This window comes from Oryctolagus cuniculus, chromosome 11 (genome assembly GCF_964237555.1).
Source record: "Oryctolagus cuniculus chromosome 11, mOryCun1.1, whole genome shotgun sequence".
Lineage (NCBI taxonomy): Eukaryota > Metazoa > Chordata > Mammalia > Lagomorpha > Leporidae > Oryctolagus > Oryctolagus cuniculus.
In genome coordinates this window covers 77994721-78021210 of record NC_091442.1, presented here as the reverse complement: position 1 = coordinate 78021210, position 26490 = coordinate 77994721, and the positions used below count along the sequence as shown (strand labels likewise).

At 39.6% G+C, this 26490-nt stretch overlaps 1 long non-coding RNA gene across 4 annotated transcripts in view; it reads right to left on the bottom strand.

Moving 5' to 3' along the window:
* The window catches only part of LOC108176667 (uncharacterized), a 113908-nt gene that overhangs the window by 16402 nt on the left and 71016 nt on the right, over positions 1 to 26490 (bottom strand). For 3 of the 4 annotated variants that reach the window (XR_001793371.3, XR_007919506.2, XR_007919505.2), the window contains 2 exons: positions 14446 to 14757; positions 12664 to 13893 (listed from right to left, as the gene is read on the bottom strand). This is a non-coding gene — a long non-coding RNA (uncharacterized lncRNA). Of the gene's footprint in view, positions 1 to 12663; positions 13894 to 14445; positions 14758 to 26490 lie in introns of those variants that run through there. The other variant, XR_011379789.1, reaches the window with a different exon arrangement.

Sequence of the window (26490 nt, the reverse complement as noted above, 5' to 3'; positions counted from 1 at the left end):
TAAAATTTCATTAATTTTGTTTGTTTCCTGAGCAGAAACCTCTTATACCAATCATCAAGAGCACTATGAGGCACTTGATGACTTAACAGAAAAACTGTGTACCAACGACCTGGTTGTCTGTAGCTCTGAGCATCTATGGAATAAATAAATTTACAGGATCCCAAAAAGGGTAATGATGTCTCATGTTGGGGAGCGGTGGACAAGTGAAGTTTAAACAGAGAACCCAAAGACAAATATGACCTGCTTTGCACTTTTAGTTGTACTTGGCTGTAAATTCATCCTGAATACCCTCTGTTCATTGAACAGTCCTAGAAATCCTGAATGTATAGAAGGAAGAAACTATCTAGTTTGGCTGAAAACACAGAATTATGAAAGTAGAACAATGCCTGGAAAAATAATTTGTTGTCATAACAGGGATTCTGAATGGTTGGTCAAGTCATGTAGACCGCATTCATGTATTTATGCATTGAATATTTATTGAGCATTCACTATAGGTCAGGAGCTTCTCTAGACAATGGGCATTCAGCAAGACAGAGAAGAACCCCTACTCTTCCATTGTACTGAAGGTGGATGGGGAAAGAAAATCAATAAGAAACAGACCACAGACTATCAGATGGCAGTACATACTGAGGAAAATACATGGAACAGAGATGGAGATGACCACAAAGATGTGGCTGCTGATAGGTAGTCAAGGGAGATCTCTCTAGAGAGGCGATGTTAGGCTGAGATTGGGAACATGGAAGAAAGCATCCACTAGAAGGTCCAGGGAGAGGAAACGGGCTCTAAGGTGGGAATGGTTTGTGTCTGGAGAATAATGGTTGTGGGAAAGATCATGTGGGATAATGAGGTCAAGTGAGGTAGGCTGTCGGAGAGCTGATAGAGGACCATTTAGGATATGGTAATGGGTTTGTGTATTTCCCTAAATGCAATGCAAAGTTTTATTCATGATGTGATGAGGTATGACTGGTGGTGTTTCTACAGGTCCATTCTATTGCTGTATGTGAGAAATGGACAATCAGAAACAGAGGGACCAGATTCATTCATGAACAAGATGATTTCAGTAGCTGAGCAAAGAGTGTTGGTACCTTGGACTAGGAAGGTAACAGGAAGTAAACAAACTTTGCCTACATGTTATGGGCATATCTGATAGGACTTAATAATGAAGGATAAAAATAAAAGAAATGAATGACTTTTAGGCTTCCAGTTTATGAAATGAGATGGAGATGGAGAAGAATGGAGAGAAGCAAATGTTATGGGGAGTCCAGCATTCTCCAGGTGAGGAGGAGCTATGTAGGTCTTGTTTGTTTGGCTTCTGAGCAAGAAAATGGCATGATTAGAGTTGCATTTTCAGGAGACAGTAGGTATCTGTGAGATGTATTGGAGGAATTAGGGATGTGGGTTCTAACATTGTTAACCATGTGACTGTAAAAGTTACTTAAGCCCTCTTTGATTAATTATCATTCATAATTGTTCATTAAAGTGTCCTAAGTACCTGGAACTAGATTAGGAGTTATGAATACCAGGTGACTGAGACTTTCCTTAGTGAAGGAGCTTACACTGTACCTGGAGATATTAATAAGTATTCAATGTTTATATTCACAGCTGTGTTTCTGGTGCAAGATCAAAGTGTAAAATTGGGATAATTAATTCTGTCTGGGGCGGTTGTGGGTGGCTGGGGAAGTTGTTTGGTAAATTTCTTATGTCTTAACAGTATTGGTAGGAGAGGAGGATGTGGTTCTTTGACAAAGTAGACACAGAGTTCCTCTGTATACTAATTAGATATGGTCTGTGTGCTCCCCAGCATTCTGTGTATACATTTTAATTTCCCACATCTTCTTGTTCATAGTGACTGTTTGTTTCTTGGGTCTCCAGTTATTATTAGGGGAAGATATTATTAAGCAAATTGTCAACAGATGAGACACACTCATGCATAGGGATGTTAAGTGACTTTGTGGGCAGATGAAATATTTTGAATAGAGCCACAGGGCATTGTGAGAAACTGAGAGCATCAGATGTGGGAACTGCTATGGGAAAAGCCAATTTTCTTTCTGACTCACCATTTTGCATTTTAAAAGGCCTGAGGCTTTGCCATCAAAGATACTAAATTATTCATGTTTAACTCAGAGCCCAAAATAATATATAATGGGCACTCAAAAAAGAGTATTCTTTGTTTTGGGGGTCCACACACATTGTTTGTCTTGCTGTTATGTTTAGCCATGGCACTGAGCTAAAACAACTTGATAGAAAGCAAAAACTGGAGGGGGGACTGAGGAAAGCAATGTATCTTGGGCTTTGCTTGTACTGAGAAAAGCTATGAGTACTTGCTATTTTTCCTTTTTAAACATTTATTTCTTTTCATTTTACTTGAAAGGCAGACACATATGTGCGCACACACACACACACACACAGAAACAGAGAGACAGACAGACAGACAGAATCTTCTATCCCCTGGTTCACTCCCCCAAATTCCTGCTACAGCTGGGTACTGGAGCCATCACCTGCTGCCTTGCAGGGTACACATTAGTAGGAAGCTAGGGGAGAAGCAGGGGTAAGACTTGAACGCAGGCCCTCTGATATCCATATCAGATGTGGGCTTCCCAAGCAGTTGCAATTTAATCACTATGCCAAATGTCCACCCCTGAGCAGTTTGTTTTTTGTTTAAACCTTTCAATTCTTCAAATCTTAGCCCTTTTTCAGAGCAGTTGATTCCTCAGGGCATGATCAAAACTTGACAGATGCCTTCTCCCCATTGCATAGAGAAGGAGTAACCAGGCAAATGGCAGGGAGCATATCCCAGGCAGAGGATCCACTATCAGCAAAAGCAAGGAGACCCCACCAGTCATCTCCCACATGGCCCAGCCAAGGATAGCGCTTAGAATGGCATTATTCCTGATCTAGACAGCAAGTCACCCATTATTTAATATTCAACTCTGTTTTCCATTTACCATATTCACTTTCCCCCATAGCATTTTTATTTTCTGCTTATATAGCAATCATTAAAAGTGAAGGTAGTGGCCAAGGCAGACAAATTTGACAAAATTGTCCAAAGATGAGGATGAGGGACAAAATGCAACATATTTCCATTTTCTCCATTATTTTTAAAAGTGTTTCTTTAAAAAGAACACCTTTTTGAGTATTTTTTCCTGTTGAACATTTTTGGATTTTTAGTGTATGAGGCCAGAAACTTTGGAAGGTCATACAAGAGTTCGTCAAAGAGTTCAGGGAAAAAAAAACACATATTGTGAAAAAACTGCATGGATTTAAAAAAATGTTGCACCAAAACAAACTTATCTTTTAATGTCATTTCCCATAAGCCTTTGAGGCCCTCTCATATATAAATGAGGCCATTCTATGAATTTTTCAACAATACTATGATGCAATAGGGAATATCAGGGCATACCACCGAGGTTCTATTTGGCTTGGATCCTAAATCTTCCCTAATTTAGCCTACAATTGTGTCAGTGAAGGAGAGATCTTACAGGGAAATAGGAAAAGACAAAGAGGGAGCAATGACTCCTCAGAAAATTATTGATATTTCCATTTCTTCTCACTGGGAGACAGAAGAGAGATGGCACCAATAGCCCAATGCTCCCAATCTACGTTGGTCTCATGCCTCATAGACAAGCAGAGATTGGAAATGCTCACCTGCAACAAATAATACAGGAAGTGGAAACTTACAATGACATTATCTTGCTTGGTCATGATGTCCTTGGTTTCCTAAGTGACTCCATACTCTTTTATCTTTCTCCATTCCTCACTGAAATAAGCATGACTTGTTTTTCCTTTGTCATCAGTTTTCAAAAGAAAGCACATCTTTAAAACTCTTAAATTGTTTATAAAGCACAAGCCTTTCTTGTTCAATGGGAAAAAGAAAATACAGATAGAGATAAACAGTCACTTAAATTATTACTGCAAAAATAACTACTGTTAGTACACTGTAAATAAATTTCTGTTCTTTTAAGCATGTCCACACATAGAGGAATTCAATTATACATGTTCATCTATAAATTGCTTTCTCTTTTAGCATTTTCTCAGTTAATGTTTTAAGGATGATTGTAAAATCTCAAAGTAAATTTATAAATGTAAAATTTGGGCTTTACAAACATTTCCCAAATAGTTCAGAAAATTGCCTGAGGCATTGGTGTGAATGTTAAAAATATTCTTGGCCCTTATCATCTCCCCAGAAAACCACCACCTCTTCTCCTTTACTGCTTTCTCTTGTTCATATAACTGCATCAGTGTGTCTGTGTCTTCCTCCCACCCCCTTTCGAGAAACAGCATTTTGCTGCTCGGGTAGCATGTGATGTCCTAGAGAATGTTCCTTATGCTTAGTGCCCAAGATACAGATATTTATACCAAGTGTGCCATGTCCCATCCTTATTGAAACCACTGAAACTAATGGAGATGTTGATTTTTTTTCTTGATATACCTGGTAATTTTTGTTCTTTATCCTATTCTTTTTTAAAAATTCTCATTACCCCCGGGGTACTTGTGCATTCATCTTCTCACTCATTCAGTAGATGCATGAGCTAGGTAGCAGGAGACTGGTGGAGACACAGACACGGTTCCTGGCCTCATGCAGTCCATGGTCTAGTAGAAGAAACAGCCATTAGCTGGTAAACATACCAACAAACACATGCTTTTACTAGGAAGTAAAACTACAGGTGCTATATGGAGAAATAATAAGACAAGCAGAACATCACTGTGGGCTCAAGGAAGATGGTCTCAGGAAGTGAGTGTGTGGATGCTGGCAAAATGATAACCTGAATATCAAGAACACTTATTCTAGGATTGTTTTCCAACCGATGCCTCAGCCCATTTCCCCAGAGTACACCTTTGTACCTAACTTCTCCTCTTAGGATGATCTCTTCCTTCAAGGCCCCTCTGTCTTCTAACAAGGGAGCTCTGCCAGGCTGTCCTCCCAAATCTCTGAATTCAGAATTACAAAATAAATTCATATTATAAACACAGTTTAATATCTAGCCAACTTTATATACCTTCACATGTAAAAATGAAATGAAATAGCTTCTTCCAATGAAGATAACCTAATTATCCAGTCCAGATGATATTTGAAATCAAACATCTATTTTATGAAACATCAGAGTGTTTAACAATACTTGGCATTATAATGTAGTGCAAGGGTTTTATAATGGCTTTCACAACTGTAGAAGAAGAGTGGGTTGGAAGGAAAAATAACTTCTATTATTTTCCCTCAAATAAGTTTGCTTCATCCTTTGAATAATATGAGGGTACTTCAAAAGGTTCATGAAGAATAGAATTAAAAGATGTTTATTTATGAAGTACAATTTTAAAAATTCATGCATAGTTTTTTTAAAATGTTCATTGTGCATAAGCTTTTTGATAACCCCTCACAGAGGGATAGGGAAAGACAGAGAGAGATATATTAAATTGTTACAGTACTTTCAGTAACACAAATCTCAATGCTCCTCAGCTTTCCCTGGCTTTATGACCCACTGTGAATGAGATACACAGAGCTAGGCAACTGTCTCTTGCACCATTGTTTCCGCAATTTCATTTTTCTTTTGATGACATTTCTCTGTGCTCTCCTTCTCTATGCATAGACCAGGTGATGTGGGCTGATAATGGGTAATGGATTGTTTCATAATAGAAATTTATGATAACCTTAGCCCCATAAAGACTTTCCCCCACACAAAGGATTCATCTATGAAAATGTGTGAAGAAATTATAAATCTACTGTGTCTTAGGAGAAGAGCAGCTGGAAGCCTAGCATTTTAAAACAGCTTGTGGGCTTCTGCCCATGACTTCTGTGCAGAAATGCAAACATAGCTCAGTGAGCTGTCAAAGGCAGATTGTGAATTAGAGCAGAACTCAAAGGGCCACCCAAGTCAGAGGCCATTTCTCTGTTCATTAATAACCCAGGGATTGTGTTTTTTACCATATTTCACAATCTTAAATCATAAGCCTACCTCCAAAAATGTCTTATAAAACCATATTTTGGGGCCAGCACTATGATGTGATGGGTAAAGCTGGCACCTGCAGTGCTGGCATCCCATATGGGTGCCAGTATGAGACTCGGCTGCTCCACGTGTTATCCAGCTCTCTGCTATGGCCTCAGAAAGCAGTGGAAGATGGCCCAAGCATTGGGCCCCTCCACCTGTGTGGGAGAACCAGAAAAAGCTCCTGGCTCCTGGCTTCGGATCGGCTTAGTTCTGGCTGTTGTGACCATTTGGGGATTGAATCAGCAGAAGATCTCGCTCGCTCTCTCTCTCTCTCTCTCTCCCTTTCAAATAAATAAAATAAACCTTTAAAAAAAAACTATATTTTTCTTAAATTAGGTATTATTTCCTGTATCTCTGGAAGTATTTCTTATTTTTTAAACTACCTGAAAAGTCACCTTGTAACCTTGTTATACGATTAGATTTTGCTGCATTGCTGAATTTTTCATGTGCCTTCTTGAACTTGATCCTGCAGTGGTCAGTGGAGTGAGAAGCCAGGAAAAGGGAAGCATGAAAGAATGATTCAAATGTACATGCTGACCTTGAAGCAGCCCCTTCTATTATAGATGCTGTCAGGTGGAGATGCTGCTCTCATACTTGCTCAGCTGGGCAACATATTGGAAATCTGCTCGCTTCAACAGGGCTCCCATTTCCTTGCCAGAATATCTCATTATTTTCCTTGTTACTCTGAAAGTATGACTGTCTGTATTCAAGGCAACAATTCTGTGGACCATCAATCTTTTAGCAGTAAGAGAGACAATACTGAGATTCATTGTGGTGATATTATTATCCCAGGAGATATATATATATATATATATATATATATATATATATATCCTTGTTAAAAAGAATATTTATCACTCAAGGAAATTTTTGCCTTTCATAAAAAAATTCAGCTGATTGTGCAATCAGATGGTATTGTAGAAACCTGGAATATCTTTATGAGATGCAGTACCCCTAAATGGACTTAAAATTGAGCATTTTGCTGATACAATTGGAAGTGTATTCCATCAGAAATAGTAACTGTAGCTATGGCACGTGTTTATCGTTTATTGTCTGCCACACAGTATGCTCAGCAGCTTCACTGTGATCTTACTTAATCCTTAAAATAGTTTTTAGGTAAAGGTAGCTGTTAGTAATCTTGTATCCAGGATGGAAAAGTGGAAGTTAGAATGGTGAAGTAACATGTTCTGTTTAGTTTCATGTGACCGGAAAGTGGCAAAGCCAGGATATGACCCCTGGTCTTTCTAATCCAAAGCTTGTGCCCTCATCACGGACTTTAACCTCTCAAAATTTAAATTAAATGGCAAAAAAAATAAATAAATAAAATAAATTAAATGGCAGTTTATGGAAAAAAAAAAAACATTTTGGTTGTCTCCAAAATGAAGACATGTGTGAAGTAAAAGTACTGTAGAATTTTCTTCTGAAGCTTTAAGAGAAAGTATTCAGGCTTGACTGACTATACTCCCCCCACCCCCAAGTTTATATGTTGAAAATGAATCTCTAGTTTGATGGTACCTTTGGGAGGTGATTAGGTCATGGAGTGGCAGCCCCATGGGGTGGAATTAATGCCCTGATAAACGGGATGCCCAAGAGCCCCATTGTGTCTCCCATCACATGCAGACACAGGGGGAAGATGGCTGTCGATGAATAGGAAGCCAGCCCTCACTGGACACAGGAAGTGCTTTGATCATTTTCTTCTTAGCCTCCAGAACCATGAGAATAAATGTTTGTTGTTTAAACCACCCAGTCCATGGTACTTATGTTATAGCAATCCAAACAGACTGACAGTTCTCATTATTTTTTACTTGTTGTGCATGCATTACTAAGACAATAAGTACAATGTGCAGTTTATATTTTGCTATTGTTTGAATGAGTAAATCTTGCAGGATTCTCAACCTGGAATTAGAAACTGGCTTGGCATGAATGAGAATCCACGTCATTTTTTAAATGCATCAGTGCTTTTTAGCTATTTTTATGTTAAGATATTTTTGTACTGATACAATGATGTGAGTAGAATTTGCTAGTCCTAAGTGCTGGAAAATCTTGCAGGGCTTCTAAGAAAAATCTTTCATTGTTATTACCATTTTGTGTACTCAAGAACAGACATATTGAAATATTTAAGTGCCAATTATAAAATAATGACAAATATTTGTTGAAGACTTAATATGGACAAATAATTCTTACAACTCTATGAAGTAGATACCCCAGTGTCACAGATGATAAAACTGAGACAGAAAACTACATAACTTTCTCAAGGTCATACAAAATATCAGATGCAGAATGAAGATCAGGCACATTTCTCTAAATTCTGTGCTCCTTGTCGCTTGGTAGTATGACCTCCCTTTATATACTTGTTTCTATATCTATACATTAAACACACTGTATACTGGTCTTATGTTTTGGCTATATATTGTATTTCTTTTCTGGAATTGCTACCCATGATGACTAAAGTTCATAATCCTGGGTCAAATTTCTTTAATTATTCAATTAAGTCCCTAATATCTTGGTATTTATTTCTTTTAGCAAGAATTACCATGATATTACTCTTTTCCAATTCATCCATTGATTTATTATCAGGTAGTAAATATGCATTAAGTGCTTATTCACATGCTACTATAACACATTCTACCAGGCTTTTGGGGCATTGCAAAGACTCTACTGACACTTTCAAGAATCCACAATTTTAGGAAAGGAACAGTGTCAAGAAATAAAACACACCTAACTTGATGCAGAATAGAACAATATATTGCAGTGAAATGGATCAGAACAAAGCACCATAGCAGCTCAAAGAAGAGATCCTTTTTTTTAAGATTTTATTTATTTATTTGAGAGGTAGAATTATAGACAGTGATAGGGAGAGACAGAAAGGTCTTCCATTCACTGTTTCACTCCCCAAGTGGCTGCAATGGCTGGAGCTGGACTGACCGAAACCAGGAGACAGGAACTTCTTCTGGGTCTCCCATGCGGGTGTAGGGGCCCAAGTGCTTGGGCCATCTTCCACTGCTTTCCCAGGCCGGAGAGCTGGATTGGAAGAGGAGCAGCCGGGACTAGAACCAGCACCCATATGGGATGCTGGTGCCACAGGCGGAGGATTAACCTACTGTGCCACAGCGCTGGCCGGAGGAGATTCATTTTTATCAGAGGTCAGAAAAGACGTCAAGAGATGCCACTGAGGATGTCCTAAAAGAATATTTGCTAACAGAGGTGTTACATTCAGAAGGGACCTCAGAGACATTTTACCTAATTCTGTCATCTTAAAGGAGACAATATGAAGAAGCAGAAAGGTTACGGATTTCCCAAGGTCACACTCTCCCATCTGTAATTCCTGCTTCAACTCCAGCCTCCATGCTTGTTTAGTGCTTTTACAAATAGCTTTGACAGAGTGTCATGATGTGGTACTAGTTACCTTACTTACACCTTGAGGATATTTTCAAGAGGCAAATAAAATAAAACAGTAGGTTAGTAATTAGTAAAAACCGTTAAGGAAATGTACTGCTGACTAGGCAACTCTGATGTAGCTCTGACAGATTTATTGCCAAGTCAGGCTTGGAAGAGGAGAAGAAAGAGCAGATGGAGTTTTATGCAAGTAATGACAGCAGGTGGGAAACAGGTGATAGCAAGCAGATGGGCCCCATAATATAGAAAGACCACCGGCATCACGTTTTCCAGGGCTTTGTTCCCAAATAGTTCATTGCAAAGATCTTATTGAGAACAAAATGTTTCCAAGGTATAAGGCTAGGTAGAGAGGGAAAGTAAAAAAATAAGGCTGTTGCTGTACTAAAGCTTAAGTCAGAAATGAGTCAAGTACACAAAGTGTAGTATATAATACAACAGAGTACAAATAAATGTTAGAAAAGAAGCACAAAACGTTTACGGGGAAGGTAGCATTTGAGACTGATCTACGAGGCCAAGTGAGCCAGAAAGCAAAAGAAAGTGTTTAGGTAAACAAAAGCCCAGAGGCTGGTGAATGTCAGAAAGGATTTGCTTAACTGTGAAGGGCACGATACCCTTAGAGACTGGCAAACCCCATGTCATAGAGCAGCAATTATAATAATGTGGCAGAGGTCCCCACACGACTTCGTTCATCTCATAGAGTTTAGGTTGACTGTCAGAGTCACCTAAAGGGCAAGATGGCTGTGGTGACATCAGGTTGGATCCTCACAACCGCTGTTCCTGTGCCCTGGCTGACACATGCCCACCTCCAGGGTAAGAGGGGGCACTGAGAGAAAGGCATGAGTTTCCTGGTGACACCACTAATACCAGGGAACACAGAAGTGCGAGCATCATGACAGGCAGTGTTGAAGGAAGGAGGTGGGGCTAGTGCTGTGGTGCAGCGGGTTAAAGCCCTGGCCTGAAGCACCCACATCCCATATGGGCACTGGTTCTAGTCCCGGCTGCTCCTCTTTCAATCCAGCTCTTTGCTATGGCCTGGGATAGCAGTAGAAGATGGCCCAGGTCCTTGGGCCTCTGCACCTGTGTGGGAGCCCTGGAGGAAGCGCCTGACTCCTGGCTCCGGCCATTGTGGCCATCTGGGGAGTGAACCAGTGGATGGAAGACCTCTCTCTGTCTCTATCTCTCTGTAACTCAGTATTTCAAATAAATAAAATAAATCTTTTTTTTAAAAAAAAGGAAAGAGGTGTGCTCTACTTGAAACAAAATTTGAAATGTTAGGAAAACATCCATGGGGAAACCCAGCAAGCCAATGGAAATGTGGAGGCGATTTGGGGTTTGGAGAAACAGATTTTGGGGTCATTTTTATAATCATGATATTTAAGATTCTGACATTACTAAGCGAAAAGAGGTAAATTAAGCATTAGCAACCCCTCACTTCTGTGAGAGGTGGGGGTGGGATGGGCAGACTTGAAGAAAACTAACTTGTAATGAGCTCTCTCTCATGGGCCAGCCTCAGGTTAGCAAGGCATTTTGTGTACACTGCATATTGATTTCAAAGGAGATTAGCAGTGAATATGTAATAAACATGTTTATTTTTCTGGGGGAGATGGTAGAAGATAACGGTTTATACAGCTGTGGGTCCAAATACCCATACTGTGGCTCTACTTAGTCATTCCCAGAGCTGACATTCTCTAGAACACATGGCCAGCTATCTATTCCACTGAGGTGTTCTGAACTTCAGACAGACGAAGGTACCTCATACATAGAAAGCCCTTGGGATATGTTGGCTACCATTATTTAAAGTAAGAGACAATATAGTAGCTTAAAATAATAAATGAACAAATTTTTACTGTTAGTTAAAAATATAGCTAATATGAGCTTTTTAATATTTATATTGGCAATGGGAGGGAAACGTTCAACTAAGTGAGAACTTTCAGGGGAAGTTGTGGCACAGTAGTTTAAGCCACCACTTTGGATGCCCACATCCCACATCAGAGTGCTGGTTCCAGTCCCAGATACTCTACTTCCAATTCAGCTCCTTGTGAATGTACCTGGGGAGCAGTGGATGACAGTTCAAGTGCTTCATCCTGGTTTCTGGATTTGGCCTGGTCCAGCCCTGGCTGTTCAGGGCATTTGGGGAGTGAACCAACAAATGGAAGACTTTCTCTCTCTTTCACCCTCCTCCACCAAAACAAATAAATAAATCTTAAAAAAATAACTTCCAGGATAAAACTGGTTTTTCTTATTTTTGTAATTATTACAGAATTTGAATATGGTGTTATATATTATTATTTTAATTTGATTCTTCTCATATTTTCTTAATTGCAAGTCCTTTTAATGTAGACTATGGATGCTTTCTGTAGCAAAAATTCTTATAAATGTGCTAATAATCTATCCAAAATTTGGAAAGAAATCAAAAGAACGACAGTGCCATTTCAAACCTTTGTTAGAGCAGGGTCTGACAAGTCTGTCCAAGACCATCTGACTTTTGAGGATGTACCTTGTCTGACTTACCATAAACTATTGATTAGGGCCCAGACTCTGTAGAGTTACATTTTATTTTATAGAAAATTGGTGCGGTTAATGATTCTTGCCTAGTTGAGATGCAAATGACTTCTCTCCAAAAGGAAGATAGTCCCAAAGATTATGTTTTCCTTTTCACCGAGCACACTAACCAGTTTTGCATATAATTTAGCAATCACATTCCAGCACACTTCATTTTATTTTCATATCAATCCTTGTATCTTTCTTTGAACATCTTTTGCCACCCATTAGTAATTTGTGTTTTCCACATGCTGTGTTCACTATGTATTTGTATAAGAGTTACATTTGGAATTTTTTTTTTTAATTATCCTTTAGGGAAGGGCACTTGACATAGCCCAGCAGTTCAGACACTGATTAGGAAATCCGTGTTCTCCATCAGAGCACCTGAGTTAAATTCTAAGGCCAAGCTCTACACTCTAGCTTCCTATCAAATTAGACCTTTAGGCAGCAGTGACAACTCAAGTAGCTGGGTCTCTGTCACTCATGTGGGAGACCTAGATTAAGTTCTCAACTCATAGCTTTGGCCCTGGCCCAGCCTTGGAAGTTGAGGGGATTTGGAGAGTGAAATGATGGATGGGTACATGAGCCCCCTCTCTCTCTCTTTCTCCTTCACATAAAAAAAGGGGAGATCTATGAAGCATATCCACAGCTTGGAGAAGCAACCTCCCTGGTTTTAAAAAAAACTAATAATAATAAAATAAAATAAAAAGTATGCTTTAGCATGCAATGTAACATTTAAGGTTTACCAAAACAATATAGAGTATCATTTTATTGTTTATTAATTATATATACATATAAAGTACATATTTATATATACTATACAGATACTAATATATAAATATTTTTAATTATAGGGATTGAACCTTATAATATTGTGGGAACTGGTTAAAAGGGCTTAGTAAAGATTTCAATTTGGTGTTTCTGTGTCTGGCACTGGCACCTGAAGTCCACAGATTGGGAATAGAAGACAGAGGAAGCAAAGCAAGCTGGGTGAGGAGGAACTGGTACCTTCCCTCATGGAGCTAAGTATGCATCCGGTCCAAGATTTAGGGAAGCTGACTCAGCAGGAGGATCTGGCAGGAGGCCAGCTGCTTACTGCCTCATGCCAGCAAGGTAAGCCAGCAGGTAAATAGCAACATGCATGAGCTCCCACAGTGCCAGTGCCCCACACCCACCTGCCATGCAGGCTATGGCTCCACTTCCACTTTCTAAGTGTTATGCAAAATGTCTTCTGAGGCCAGCACTACCTTGGAAATCTGCACAAAAGGGAATTCTGGAAAACATATAGTTCCATCTTATCCAAATTGATACAGTGTAACTATCACATATAATTTATCATAAGACTTGCTGAGGAATAGGGGTTCACAGACCTCTAAAAGCCCATTTATAGATATTCTAGAAATGTATGAGTCTTGAGTTATAAAAAATCGCTTTTTCTAGTTATTCTTGATAATAGGAGTAGTATCAGTGACTCAATGAAGGAAACACTTCCAAATTCAGACTTATCAGCATTAAGGAGTTTAAAAAATTTGTTTGATTTTTGTTCCCTCCCTAGGTTTCTCTTTTCCCCACAGCAAGAGTTCTAAGAAGCCTGTCAGTCTTCTCTAGGTACTTAGGAGGCACTTGTTATTAGAGATACAATACATATGACACTGACTTTAGCCACAATAATTACATAGAATAAGTGAAGCTTTTTTTAAAAAAATAGAATATTTCAGCTGACTTTAAGCCATTGAGTTAAGTTGAAAATATTGCTATTTATTTTGGATTTTTAGATTTACTGAGCACTGGGTATCAGTGTCCTTTCATTCCCCCACTTGCCTTTTGGGTTCCGTCCTTACAAATGTACCGAGTTGATAGGAAATCTTCGAATTAAATTGTTCCTTGATCTCTTGACCAATCTTCAACTCTGCAGAAAGTAGGTAGCCCCGTCCATCTGCTCACTGGCACAGTGGGAAGCCTTTCTATTAGAGATCTGATAAGAATAGCCAAGTTACTGGGGATTTTTATGCAGTGCTATTTCATTGCTATGGGAACTTGGACAGTTCTCTTTTCTGAAAACTGTATTCATAAGAAAATTACTTTATTAGATTTCACCAAGCAATTGTTTTACCATTTTCAGATGACTCTCAAAACCTTACATTTTATAATGGAATATGATGAACAAGTTTACATGTATATAAGTAAAAACAGATAAGTCTATCCTTTTATTCATATTCAAATTTTTACCTGAGGTACTTCTTGGTATTTAAAAAAATATATTATGTATATATTAAATATATATAATATATATAAATATATATTAAATATATTATTATTATATTATCCTGGGAGGAAAATACCAAATGAGGAAAACAATGACACCAAGGCAAAACATTATTTTTTTTAGTTTGCTAAAATGTGTTAATTTGAACACTGTATCTACTGTGAAAATAACTCTTAAAGCCGATATTTAGTTAGGAAGTAAGTAAGAGTTTGTAGATTCTGCCCTATGATCTAAATAGAAAATTTCATTCACATATCTTACCTTTAAAAGTAGATTTTGTTGGTGAACTTTTGGCACAGCAGCAGGAATGCAACTTTGGACGTTCACAATCTCTGTCAGAGTTTCTAGGTTCCAGTCCCAGCTCTGCTTCTGATTCTAGCTTCCTGCTAATGCACACTCTGGGAGGAAGTAGTGATGGCTCAAGCCTTCGGGTCCCTGCTCCTATCTAGGAGACCTGACTGAGTTCTGGGCTCCTAGTATCACCCTGGCCCAGCTCTGGTTGTGGCAGGCATCTGGGGAGTGAACAAGATGGAAGCGCTCTCTGTCTTTGTCTCTCTCTTGATCTGTCTCTGCCTTTTGAATAAGAACAAATAAATACATAAATATTTTAAGTTATATATGTAATTTCTTAATTTTCATTAAGCATGACCTAATTTTAGTTTTTTAGTTATTTTTTAAATTGACATAATAATTGTACATATTCATGACATTTTTGTGTACCCAATAATAGGCAAAGCTCAGTAAACACATACAGCTTGAGAAAGAATGCAAGAAATGAAGAGTAACTTTAAAGTGCTGTATTTGTCTGTTAAGCAGCCTTCTAATTCCTACCAGAAGTAAGCCTTTATGCTCCTGAAGCACTTCCCTAAACTCAGACTTGGCTTTGTTTTTACCCCAGTGTGGCAAACCCTGTTGGAACAGACAGACTCAATGCAGCCAAGTCCCTGTGGCCAATCAGATTCTACAAATCATCTGGAGTCCAGAAGTTCTGGTCTGTCTTGCAGGGACTTTTTTAACTATGGAGAACTGAAATCATATTGTCACCATCACTTACAATTCCAACTACACCTGAGCACTGTTCTTCATTGCTTCACTCTAAAGAACTATAAACCTCTGTCTCTAGCACCAACCAGCCTCTCATCTTTTTCCCCCAGAAACCTTTTATTTAAGGTATATAAATTTCATGCATTTCATAAACACAACTTTAGGAACACAGTGATAGTGATTCTTCCCACAATACCCACCCACCCACCCTACTCCAACACTTCTTCCTCCTCCCTCACTTTTCCCATTCTAAGATCTATTTTCATTTAATACACGGAATATTAACTCTATACTAAGTAAAGAATTCAACAAATGGTATATAAAAAAACTGTTCCTCAACAGTTTTTTTTTTATTTTTCTTTTGATTTCTTCTGTGACCCACTGTTCATTCGTGAGTCTCCATGTGTTTGCATATGTTCTAGAGATTCTTGAGTTGCTGATTTACAGCTTCATTCCATTGTGGTCAGAGAAGATGAATGGTATGATTTCAATTTTTTTGAATTTGCTGAGACTTGCTTTATGGCATAGCCTGACGTCTATCTTAGAGAAAGTTCCATGCACTGGTGAGAAGAATATGTATACTGCAAATGTAGGATGATATCGGTTAGGTCCATTTGGTCTATAGTGTTGATTAACTGTTGTTTCCTTACTGATTTTCCATCTGGTTGACCTGTCCATTGCTGAAAGTGAGGTATTCAAGTTCCCCATTACTATTGTATGGGAATTTATGTCTCCCTTTAGATCAATTAACATTTCTTTTAAATAGCCAGCTGCCCTGTAATTAGGTGCATATACATTTAAAATAGTCACATCTTCCTGTTGAATTGATCCCTTAGTCATTGCATAGTGCCCTTCTTTGTCTCCTTTAACAGTTTTTGTGTTAAAGTCTAGGATGGTTACACCAGCTCTTTTTTGGTTTCTATTAGAATGGAATATCTTTTTCCATCCTTTCACTTTGAGTCTGCATGTATTTTTGTTGGTGAGATGTGTTTCTTGTAGGCAGCAAACAGATGGGTCTTGTTTGTTTGTTTGTTTTTTGTTTTTTTTTTCCACTCAGCCAGTCTGTATCTTTTAACTGGAGAGTTGAGGCCATTTGCATTCAAGGCAACTATTGATAAATAATGACTTGGTCCTGCCATTTTTCTATAAATATTCCTATTGTTCACTCTGGATTTCTTTTGTACTTTTCCTGGGAGATTTTCTGCCTTCACTTTTCATAGTGATGACCATATTTCCGTGTTTCTGTGTAGCACATCCTTAAGTATCTTTTGTAAGGCTGGACAAGTGGTGACAAATTCTTTTAATTTCCATGTGTTATGGAAAATATTTCATCTTCATTCATAAATGAGAGCTTTGCAGGATACAGAATTCTTGGTTGATAGTTTTTTTCTCTTAAGGTTTGGAATATATCTTGCCATTCTCTCCTAGCCTGTAGGGTTTCTTATGAGAAGTCAGCTGTGAGTCTAATTGAGATTTTCTGAGGTTTGTCCAGCTCTGTTGGTGTAGTTTCACACTTACCTCCTCTCCTCAAAGGAGACCAATACCTGGGCGCTAGCCCCAGTGGGTACAATGCTCCTCTGTGCTGCCACAAGAACCACACAAAGGATCCATGCAGTCCTCAGTGTGAGCGCAGATCCTGCAGCAATGACCCTCCTAGGGAATCAGGGAGCCCCACGCGTGTGGAACGCTCACAGTGACTGCCCAAAGATAAAGCCACACCTCCGCCCTCACACACTTCCAGTGTTTTCGCAGTCCCAGCACACATCACTCCCACAATCATGAGCAGGCAGCCCCTGTCAGTTCTCCCAGTCAGACTCAGGAACCTCCTCTCAGCTGGTTGCTGGGTGCATGGACATGAGCCTGTGCAGCTCTTAGTATGTCCAAAATGGTGCCCGCCTGCTGTTGGCTAGTTACAGGACTCCGGTTATGGGCGGTCAGAGAGAGAGAAATGAAGCCCCCCGCTTTTGTTCCTCCTCTAGGTTGGCCGGTATACTGTCTTCCAAAGGGCTCCAAGCCAGACTCATTCCAGGCTCTTTAAGCAGCTTTATCACCAGTGGCTCCGGCTGCTGCAGTCTGGTCTCACCTCACTCTCCGAAGCTGGTGCTTAGTCTTTTGGCTGCTGAGATCCTGAGTTGTGCATGTCCACACCCTCCACATAGGTCCACAGTGTCCCTCTAATGTGTATGGAGTTTCCTCTGTGGTTTTCTCCCTATCTCTTCCCTGAGATTGCACTCTCTATGTTTTTTTAATTATCTCCCCCTATACTAGAGCAGTAAGCTCCCCCCCTATTCTGCCACCTTTGTCCTTCCTCCCTCCCCACCCTCTCATCTTAAAAACCCATTAAATGCTTCTAATCAATCCCTTCACTTTCTAATTTTAATATAATTTTCCACAATACAAACAGCAGCTTCTGCTTTACTTTGTTCTGAAATATCCTCCTGCATTATGCTAATCCCAAGATTTCTCTACTGGTCCATCTAAAAGAATCCAGACAGAATTAGCACAGCAACACTGGGAAGGAAGCAGCATTTGCCTTGTGCATTATCTACTACACTTTCTTCTTAAGTCATAAAATTCACTTGTACTTGGCTATAGAGTTATCTTTTTAATATATATAAATATGAGTATATCAGATATTACTCCCTGCTCACACACAAATGCACACTCAACTTGAGTGGCTTGTTAGTCCTCCCAAGTTAAGGTCAGATCCTAATATGGTTCTTGTCCTAGCCTCATGCCTCTCCTGTTTCCTCATCATCTCTACCATCCAAGCCTACTGTTTTCAGGTCCTGGAAGGAGCTATGCTCACTCCTCTCAAGAGGTGTAACCTTTGAACACATGTCTCTCTCTCTCTCTCTCTCTCTCTCTCTCTCTCTCTCTCTGTCTTTCTCCTTTTTTTTTTCTTTTTAATTGTAGTAAAAACACATAGCCTACAATTCATCATTTAAACCATTTTAAAGTGAACAACTCCATGGTATTTTTGTCCATTAACATTGTGTATAGCCATCACCACTATTAAGTTCTAGAATTTTTTCATCTTTTCTCAAAGGAAAGGCATACCAACTATTAAATAGTCAATCCTCATTTCTTCCAGCCACCAAATCTTGGCAACCACTATTTTATTTCTGTGAGTTTGCTTATATGGAAATTTCATGAGTAGAATCCTGAAATTTCAGACACCATTTCTGTCTAGCTGCTTTCACTTAATGTTTTCAGGGTTTAATTGTGTTGTAGTATTTAGAAACAGTTTATCTCCTTGTGGCTAAATAATATTCCGTTTTACAGATACTGAAGATATTGCTATTTTGCTCAAAATTATTTTCTACCCTTTTCTTAACCTACTGGTCTCCTGTTCATCCTTCAGCAGTAGGCTCAATAATCACTTCCTTCTAGAACTTCTCAGAAATCTGCATCTAAACAAAGACATATTTTTAAAAATGTATTTATTTATTTATTTATTTGAAAGTCAAAGTTACACAGAGAGAAGGAGAGGCAGAGAGAAAGAAAGAGAGAGAGAGAGAGAGAGAGAGAAATCTTCCATCCACTGGTTCACTCCCCAATTAGCCACAACTGCTGGAGCTGGGCCAGTCCGAAGCCAAGAGCAGGGAGCTTCTTCCAGGTCTCTCATGCGGGTGCAGGGGCCCAAGGGTTTGGACCATCTTCCACTGCTTTCCCAGGCCATAGCAGAGAACTGGGTCAGAAGTGGAGCAGCTGGGACTCAAACCAGCACCCATATGGGATGCCATCACTGTAGATGGCAGCTATGCCACAGCACCAGACCCAACATATGTTTTTATAAACCCAGCTTTTCCTCGGAATGGTTCTTATTTCCCTCTATAATTGAACACTAATTTGGAGGTTATTTGATTGGTGGCTGTTTCCCCAGTTAGAATGTAAGATCCATGAGGCAAGTAATCACGGCTGTATGAATACCATATAATGCCCCCACTGGCTGTATAGAACCTAGCACATAATTAAACTTTTGTCAAGTAAATATTGTTTAAAATGTTTCCACTGAGAAGTATATAATTGGCAGCAGCTTAATGTTCATTCCCATTGGATATTTTTAGTTTGACTAAAAATAGCATTATCATAGAGAAATTCCATGGAGGAATTTCCGTAGCAGATAAAGGCAGGGTTGCTTTGGATGAAGGGGACTTCATGCTGCTGAACTGCACCATCCAGTGCCTATTCCACCTGTAAGTCCAGTTCTTTGAGTCACCACACCATGTACCGTAAGTATGTCCTGCTTCCATTTCATCTAAGGCAAACATGAGTCCTTATTTTTTCACTAGAAAAGCCTTGATATGCTGTAAGTGAGTATTTCTCCTTCATCTTTTCTGCCTACTGCTCATAATATAAACCTGATTGACATGTAATGGGTTTCTGTGAGGCTTACAACTGAGGGATGTCTTTCTCTGTGAATGGGATTATAATATTGTGTGCTGAAATATAACCTTTCTTAACTCCATCGCAGTGTCCTTTCCCAATTTTTGCCTAATATTTGTAATGGGTTTAAAAGTAGCATTTCCTTTTTCATGCCCTTGTTTTACCTCCTGCATAAACCACATCCTTTGTATAAGTATTTGAAGTCTACACAAGACTGTCCTTTGAGTTACTGCATCTTGAAAACTGCCAGTCATTATCTTCTTAAAGGGAGGGCAAATTCTTCTCTAGTATTTACAGACATATGACAATTAAATTGATGCCTTGATACTGTAACAGCATAATTTACCAGATTTACTTGGTGACAGCATTTTTATTTAAATTTTGTATAATTACTCATGAGGAAATTTTTTCCAGAATGAAGCTTTGTGCTACAAATGAGCCGCTTGAAATTTTCTCAATGAAGCATCAGATTAGAGGACCGTTATGTCAAATAAATTATATAATTTGCATGCAGAGTAATGACTATCTTAGTTTTTATTTATTGTCTACTTTATTATGTCAACCCAATGAAAACTGGATTATTTTTCTATTCCCAGGTATACCCAAAGTTCCCAATTGGTTCTTTCTCCCCTAGATGGGTGGAGGGATGACTAGATTTGGGTAAAATTAATGTCTACTCACTAAAAACTGAACTGAAATCCATGCCATGGCTAAATACAAAGGTATTTTAAGAAACTTTTAAAAAAGTGTCAACCCTATTGTCAATACTCTAATTAGTTGTACTAATATAGTAAATTAAAGAGGGATTATTTACCCAAAGAACCATTGGAAAAGGAAACACCAGAGGCAAACACTGGTAATTTAGACTTAAGTCTTCAAGACTGATTGAGATCTTGATCTAGTCACCTTACTAATCAATTCCCAATTATGAGAGTAGCTATTGCAGTCTGGTGGGTGTGTGCACATCTCTATGTGATGTTTGAAAGAAAGATATACTTGAGCTTGATCAATGTTAAAAAACAAACCAGATTAAATGTTTGACCTTGCAAGTATGAGAGTCAGAATCTAAGCAGTGGTGAATTCACCAACAGGGAGAAACAGAGGGACAGGGAGCCAGCCCATAGATACCTTTTTGCTCTTGGGTGGTCACTACCTCACTCTGTCAATTTAGCACCTGTCCCTTTTATCATGGATCCTCCTTAATTTAATTATTTCTTTTCTAATAGAAAAACACAAACACAAATGAAACAAACATTATTATAATGGCAGGGGCTCAAGCTGAAACATTCTTTCTGCCAGTATTAAATAAAGTTAGGCAAATGATATTTTCTTTTTTAAAAAGTTCCATTTCCTCATATCTTTAAATTTAAAACACTACCTATCTTTTGCTTTGAATAGCAAATTTAAACTGATTTTATAGTGTCACCAAGCCTGGGACTGGCATTTAGTAACCCTTAGTAAGTCATCTACCTGAGTTTCATCTTATTCTCAAGCAAAATGTTGAGAGTTACATTCAGGTTGTTTTGGGTTTGGAAAAATGTGGCTATAGAATGGTATTCATACAGTTCACAAATGGAAACACATATTTGGTCATTGGGCAGCCCATCAGGTCTAGACTATAAAGTTAAGGAATCCTTGTGTCTATGGTACTTCAGCCTAGACAAGTGTAGCACTAACCTCAGAGTTTGGGCATGCCTTAGGAATCACCTGACACTCTGAGCATAAGAGAAAAAAAAAATACTGAAAAACAAACTGAGAAAAAAAGCCACATTCAATTCTGGAATAAGGCCATTGGTAACTGATGCCATCTCTTTTGTATACTGTTTTCTTATTGCGCATTAAATCTTTCTAATTCTGTTCCCTGAATAACCAATTAACAGACCAACATTCTCCGAAGATATCTGTCTTCCAGGTTGTGTCCTGTACCTGTGGTTTCTAAGCCTACTCTGAACATACAACCCCATGTCTGGGAAGGGATCACTCATTTCCATCTCCTATACGAGGATAACTCATGTAAAGACCTATTTCAAGCTGCACATCAGAAAAGAAACTTTTTTTTTTTTTTCTGACAGGCAGAGTGGACAGTGAGAGAGAGAGAGAGAGAGAGAGAGAAAGGTCTTCCTTTTCCGTTGGTTCACCCTCCAATGGCTGCTGCGGCCGGCGCACTGCACTCATCCGAAGGCAGAAGCCAGGTGCTTCCCCTGGTCTCCCATGGGGTGCAGGGCCCAAGCACTTGGGCCATCCTCCACTGCACTCCCAGGCCACAGCAGAGAGCTGGCCTGGAAGAGGGGCAACCAGGACAGAATCCGGTGCCCAGACCGGGACTAGAACCTGGTGTGCCGGCGCCGCAAGGCGGAGGATTAGCCTAGTGAGCCACGGCACTGGCCAAGAAACTTTCCTTTACTCAAGGTGTTCTTTCATGAGGGCACATTTGTTTTTCTTGAAGGTGGGGCGTCCGTCAGTGTTGATGTTGGAAGACTGTAAGTAAGGTCTGTGGTTTTTATAATTACGAAGGATTTCAGTATAAACCCATGGGCAGATCCTATCTAAATCTGCCTCACAAAAACTGTCTCCAGCCAAACGACCAATTTAAAGGTCAATGTAAATGCTAACATTATTAAGCAAGAGCAGTCAGAGAAAGACACTGAGCTGTGGTAGAGGATCAGTTGGAGGGTTGAAAAAATGTTTATATACTGTTCCTCCTCTTCCCAGAAAGGGTTTCCTGGGTTTCCTCCTTTTTCACCCTACTGGTTTCGTTATTGTACATTGTTTGGGGAGGGAAAGAAAATTGGTGTTTTTCAGTGTCAATGCATTCTTGGAATTTGGGGTTTTAAATCCCATAATTGGTGCTCTGGGGAACTTGGAAGGAAAAACACCAGATTCCCTCATTATCTTAATGGCTTCCCTGAGCTGCTGGGTATGGGCCTCATTATAGCTTATGGTCTATCTGGGGACTTTACAGGTGCCTTTTTGAAGTTCACATGGATGGTGAGGAAGTGATGTCCAGAGCCCACCCAAAGCAGAGCACTTAACTGCTCCACCAGGCTTCCTATGTGAACACTTAGCAGAGTAGAGGCAGACATTTGGTGTAGTGGCTAAGCCACTGCTTAGGATGCCATCATCCCATATTGAAGTGTCTGCTGTATTTGAGTTTTGGCTGCACTCTTAATTCTGGTTTCTTATTAATGCAGACCCTGGGAGGCAGCTGATGATGACTCAAGTAGTTGAGTCCCTGCCACCCACATAGGAGACCTGGATTGAGATCCTGACTCCTGGCTTTGTCTCCAGCCAGGTGCCAACTGTTGCAGGAATTTGGGAAGTGAAAGAGTGAATGAGAGATCTTTGTCAAAGAGAGAGAGAGAGACAGAGAGAGAAAGTTTTTTGAATAAAATAAAAGCGGAGCATCACATGCACCAAATCAAACCATCCCACTATATCTACTGAATATGAAGGAACATGTCTTTCATTTCATACACGATGATGATCCTAAGCCACTGGAGAATACATGATTTTTCATTCACACCTCTCCAACTGCTCCAGAGTTCCTTAGGACCTCACCTTCCTTTAAGATTTGCTGATATTTTCATGAAAAAAATGTTCAAGGTCACTAGCAATCAGGGAAATGCAAATCAAAACCACAATGAGGTTTCACCTCACACCGGTTAGAATGGCTCACATTCAGAAATCTACCAACAACAGATGCTGGCGAGGATGTGGGGAAAAAGGGACACTAACCCACTGTTGGTGGGAGTGCAAACTGGTCAAGCCACTATGGAAGTCAGTCTGGAGATTCCTCAGAAACCTGAAGATAACCCTACCATTCGACCCAGCCATCCCACTCCTTGGAATTTACCCAAAGGAATTTAAATTGGCAAACAAAAAAGTGGTCTGCACCCTAATGTTTATTGCAGCTCAATTCACAATAGCTAAGACCTGGAACCAACCTAAATGCCCATCAACGGTAGACTGGATAAAGAAATTATGGGATATGGGGAGCCAAGATGGCGGAATAGTGAGGGCGCGCACCGATAGTCCGGGAAAATTTAGTTTAATAAAAGGGGAGTTACGGTAGCCGCAGAAAAAAGAACCAGGAAAAAATTGCACGGGAATCGTGAATCGGAGGACCTACTGGGAGAACAAGGTCGCCCACCGCGCGGAAGCCAAGTCGCGGGACGGAGCCGCAGAAGCCCCAGTGCTCCAAGGGGAGTGCATGCCACACAGACAACAGCGGGGAGACTTGGGACGCTCCACACATCGGCGCTGGAAGGGGAGGTGAGCTCAATAACCCGAGACATTGGTGGGGAAACGGGGGTCAGAATCTAGAGGGGGGCCGGAAAGTGCAGCAAACTCACTACCGGAAAGAAGGAAAAAAAAAAAGCTTCGGGGTTTCTCTTCCCCCTAACCTTGCAAAGGTTACAAGGCTGGAAGGCTAGAATTCCCAAGAGACAAAGAGCAGGCCTGCGCTCTGGATTTACATATCAATGGGGGAGAGCTAAGGAACTGAGTCACTACAATTCAGTAGCCTAGGCAACCCAGTGGGAGTCCAGAGGAGCCAAAGACTGGAAGCTAAATACCATCAATTCTGCACAGCCGTGCCCTGCGGTGTTACTTACCCCCTGAATAAATAAAATAAATAAATAAATAAAAAGAGAGAGATTTACCACGCATAACCTGAGGGTGTCACCTTTGCACACCCTTAACCTGGAAGAACCAGGCAGAGCTCTCAGGCCGCACCCATCTCAAGCCTCCAAGGCTCCTCCAACAGCAGGCAGTCCACTTAACACGGACACAGTATAAATAAAAAAAAAGAAAAAAGAAAAAAAAAAACGCACAGTGACGCAAGAAGAATTAACTATGCCGAGTAACAAACACAGAAATAGAGGGAGCAAGATCAACGATGACACTATGATGCCTCCAAATAAGCAAAACACCCCAAGCCAAGAGTATGAAGATGATGAGATAGAAGAAATGCAAGATACGGATTTCAAAAAATTTATGATAAGAACATTTAGAAGTTTTCAAAAGCAAATCCTTGAACTACAGAAATCCTTAATGGACAAGATTGAAAATCTCTCTCGTGAAAACGAAATTTTAAGGAAGAGTCAAAATGAAACTCAGAAACTAGTAGAACAGGAAAGTGTTATAGTGAAGAGAAATCAAAATGAAATGAAGAGCTCAATAGATCAAATGACAAACACATTAGAAAGCCTTAAAAACAGAATGGGTGAAGCAGAAGAGAGAATATCGGACTTAGAAGATAGAGCACAGGAAAACATACAGTCAAACCAAAGAAAAGAAGAGGAAATTAGAAACCTAAAAAATATTGTTGGGAATCTACAGGATACTATCAAAAAAACCAACATTCGAGTTCTAGGAGTTCTTGAAGGCATGGAGAGAGAGAAAGGATTGGAAGGCCTTTTTAGTGAGATACTAGCAGAGAACTTTCCAGGTTTGGAGAAGGACAGAGATATCCTAGTACAGGAAGCTCATAGAACCCCCAATAAACATGACCAAAAGAGATCCTCACCACGACACGTGGTAATTAAACTTACCACAGTGAAACATAAAGAAAAGATCCTAAAATGTGCAAGAGAGAAACGTCAGATTACTCTCAGAGGATCTCCAATCAGACTCACAGCTGACTTCTCATCAGAAACCCTACAAGCTAGGAGGGAATGGCGAGACATAGCACAGGTGCTAAGAGAGAAAAATTGCCAGCCCAGAATATTATATCCTGCCAAGCTCTCATTTGTGAATGAAGGTGAAATAAAGACCTTTCATAGCAAACAGAAATTGAAAGACTTTGTGGCCACTCGTCCGGCCCTGCAAAAGATACTTAAAGATGTGCTACACTCAGAAACACAGAAACACGGCCATCAATTTGAAAGAAGGGAAAGGAAGAACACCTACCAGTAAAAGAGCATGGGAAGCTCAAAGCATATACTAGAAAATATTTCCGGGAAAATGGCAGGGCAAAGTCACTACGTATCAATAGTCACATTGAACATTAATGGTCTGAATTCTTCAGTTAAAAGACACCGTTTGGCTGACTGGCTCAAAGAACACAACCCAACTATTTGTTGCCTACAAGAAACACATCTCTCTAACAAAGAGGCATGCAGACTGAAAGTGAAAGGTTGGAAAAAGATATTCCATGCCAACAGAAACCAAAAAAAAGCAGGTGTAGCCATATTAATATCAGACAAAATAAACTTTAATACAAAAACTGTTAAGAGAGACAAAGAGGGACACTATATAATGATTAAGGGTTCAATTCAACAGGAAGATGTAACTATTATAAATGTATATGCACCTAATTACAGGGCACCGGTCTATTTAAAAGATATGTTAAGGGACTTAAAGGGAGATTTAGATTCCAATACAATAGTACTGGGGGACTTCAATACTCCACTCTCAGAAATAGACAGATCATCCGGACAGAAGATCAACAAGGAAACAGCAGATTTAAATGACACTATAGCCCAAATGGATCTAACAGATATATACAGAACTTTCAACCCTACATCTACAGACTTCACATTCTTCTCAGCAGCGCATGGAACCTTCTCTAGGATTGACCACATACTAGGCCATAAAGCAAGTCTCAGCAAATTTAAAAGAATTAGAATCATACCATGCAGCTTCTCAGACCACAGCGGGATGAAGCTGGAAATTAGCAACTCAGGAAACCCCAGAAAGTATGCAAACACATGGAGACTGAACAACATGCTCCTGAATGAACACTGGGTCATTCAAGAAATCAAAAGAGAAATCAAAAACTTTCTGGAAGTAAATGAAGACAACAACACAACATATCAAAACTTATGGGATACAGCAAAAGCAGTATTGAGAGGCAAATTTATAGCAATAGGT